This window comes from Microplitis demolitor, chromosome 5 (assembly GCF_026212275.2).
Source record: "Microplitis demolitor isolate Queensland-Clemson2020A chromosome 5, iyMicDemo2.1a, whole genome shotgun sequence".
In the NCBI taxonomy this organism is placed as follows: Eukaryota; Metazoa; Arthropoda; class Insecta; order Hymenoptera; family Braconidae; genus Microplitis; species Microplitis demolitor.
The window spans coordinates 4,714,569-4,718,112 of record NC_068549.1 but is presented as its reverse complement, the minus strand read 5'-3'; positions in this window follow the sequence as shown (position 1 = coordinate 4,718,112).

Below are 3,544 nucleotides of genomic sequence, written 5' to 3'. Positions count from 1 at the left end.
ATCAATTTTTGTTATATTACTTTTGTATGCTAGTGTTCTAAATTCAAATTACACTAACTCACTTTTAATAAAATGTGTCTATGATTAGTTTTCATGCAACATTAATTAAGGTCTTTTCATCTGAATTTTTTTATATAAACATGGAACTCCTTCAAATTTTATCAAGACATTAAGGATTGTAATTAAATACATGCTTATTAATGTACATACGGAAAAAAGGATACTTAAAAAATTATAGTTTTGATACTGTCTAAAAGTGAATAAGCGAAATTTACTAGCAATTAATGAATATTCACTAATTTAGAATTATAGTCGTACCACTTTTTGGAGAAAGTGGTATGACTGTCACTCTAAATTAGAGATAATTCAAAATAATTTTCACTAATCCAGTTTTAGAGAGTAAAAACAATATTTTCAAAATCAAAAGTATAAAAATTGCTGCTAATACTGTAATTTTCACAATTTCTATTACACGCTGAAAAAAAAAAATGCTTACTATTACCATCTTGCGATAGGGAATGATTATCATTCTCGTATAGTAATAATTACTATTGCCGATAGTAATAGTTACCATCTAGATCGTGATATTTCTTATGTCTGAAAAATTTTTAATTTTGCCTTCTAAGATAGTAATGATTATCATCACAGATAAGAATGGTTACTATCTAGATACAAATGCTTACCATCTTCGATAGTAATTAATAGTTAACATAAAAGAATGAGAATCATTAAAATGTAAGGATGGGAATAGTTACTTCGTTAAGATGACAAGTATTACCACATTTTTTTCAGCGCGTAATAATTACACTATGAGCTGCAAATTTTATATTTTTGAATTTGAATTGTTATTTCTGTTGAAACTCGAATTTTTAAAGTGATCTTTTTTCTGTGTAAGAAAATTGCAATTAATTGAAAAAACTGTAACAAATTTTGAGTACACGGTGTGTTGAAAATTATTTGGTATGAAAATTTTCAATACTGTCGGTGTGAAAGTTACACGACGCACGGTGTTAAATTTTGGCCATATGGACTAGAATGATCACACCACCAAGGGTGTAAATGTTGCTTTGATGAGAAAATGAAAAACAAAATAATAAATATAAGTTATGATTTAGGCGAGATAATAATAAAAAAATGCTTTTATAGAAATTTCTATTCAGAGTTTTAATTTTTAATTAATATCATACTGAACAAAAAAACTTATGTTAATAGAATCGTTAATTTATCAATTTCGAACCATAAAATGCCTTATAAAGGTCGTACAAATATCAATGGCAAATCTTTACATATAAATACTGCTGGTGTGTAATTAATTAACATTTGATTAATGAATACAATTAAACTTGTAATGAGTAATTTTTTAAATTGAAAATACTTGACATTATATTTTTTTATTACTTTAGTTATTAATTGTACTTTTTTTTATCATTACTAAAGAAAGTTAGTTGACAATTTTTCAAGTTAAAGTTAAATTAATGAATTTTAATATTAAAAACAGTTACTGGGTCATTTTCAACTACAGATCATATGATCGGACAATGTATGAGTTGTGAGCTAATAACACCGAACGGTGTCAAAGATAACACTCACACCGTGTTAAAAGTCACCCCATCTTTCACACCGAAAAAATTTCACACAAAGGACACCGTGTAAAGTCCTCGGTGACCATTTTCACACCAAAAATTTTTTACAGTGTACTTACATCATATTACTCTACTCTACACTCTACAGGCTTTACAATAAAAAAAAATCATAATAAATTTAATAGTTAAAATCAAATGACTTAATAGAATTAATTATTTTACTTATTTAAAAAAATAAAATATAGTACACATGAGGAAGGTTTAAAACATTACAAACCAAATACACCATATAGAATTGCATAAGAAGCCGTTTAAATCTTCTAACGGTAAAATGGATTAATACCAACCCTCGGAGAAGCCTTGCAGGTCTCATAGGCGTAACCTTTTTTCATTTTTACAGTGATTTTTTTTTTTTTTCATTTTTACCTTATTTCTATTATCATATTTTATTGATTGACATTAAAAAAAAAAGTAAATCATTAAAATTTATATATTCATTCAACAACTAAAATTTTTTTTCAAATGTTATCTAAATTTGCATTAATTATTTTAAAAATAAAATTTAGTTCATAGATAAAATTTTTTAAATTATAAATAGTAAATGCTGATATAAATAAATGTGTGGAAAATAGTTTAAATAGCGAGAGGTCAACGGAAATAAAATATATTGCGAATGTAATACGAGGGCTCACTTAATAATGCAGTTGTAGTTCCAAGCATTTTTTTTTTACCTCGCTCAGTTGCGATGTGTCATGTGTTACCTTCACCCTCTTATACTACTGGGTAGTAAATTCTACTATACCTTCAAGTTTAACTTACCTTTTTACCGGCTTATATGTTACTTTTATCGACTGTTAATTTATTTATTCAATTTTTTAATAATATTTGTTTGAAAAAATATTTATTTACTCGTGTTGGGTTTGTTTAATAATTCGATTACTCGGAAAAAATAAATATATGTATCACAGAATTTAAAAAATATGAATCTATGTAAGATGTAGCTTTTGCCAAATTTTAATAATGATAAAATAATTGAATTTTAATTAAGATCTCGTTTAAAAAAATTTTTTGAAAAAAACAGGGACTATTTAAAACTTCAAAACGTTACTCAACGACAAACTTTTTTTAAATTTTTGAAAATGCAAAGAATAAAATATTTTACTTATATATGAACGTCTTTAAATTCTTGTGAACTTTTCTGACTCTATTTAAAATGATAAATTTTGTAATTTTTTTCCGGTAAGTCGATCTTTGAATTTCTCTTTGAATTTTTAAAAATTTAAAAAAGTTAATCGTTGTGTCGCATTTTGAAGTTTAAAAGTCAAAATTTTTTTGACTTTTCTTCAACAGTTTTTTTTTTCCCGGGATTTTTTTTGTAAAAATGTGTAATATATATTTGTATATTTAATAATACTTGATTGGTATATAACTATACTTATATGATGGCAAAGGTGAAATTCAATGATATATTATTGATAAGTTTCTCAGAGGGATGCAAATAGGGGGTGGTTCAATGACGCTATGTTCCAGTGACGTCAGAAGATAACACGCTTGCGCTGGGCCAGTGAACTTTCCTCTGGTGAGAGGCTGCAATTGCACGGGGTCAATGACTTTATTTTCATCTGCTCAGTACTTGATGTAATAATTTTTTTTTATTTTTTCAATTTTCAATTTACTTTTTTATGGGCTACATATGTTGGAAATAAAATTTTTTATATCACCTGTCAATCGTAACAAACCCATCAAATTTCCAACCAATGAGAATTACTCAGATGAAAATTATAAATTTCATCTTCAGGGATAAAAAAAAAAAATTTTTTGCTGCCTGCTGAATTAGTCGTTGACTTTGACTTTATTTCAGCCCTGTCTGAATCTAATTTTTTTTTTTTTTTTTTGTAAGTCAAAATAATACAGTGTCATTCGTTCGAATCATGTCGCTAGTTGAATTTATATATACGCTA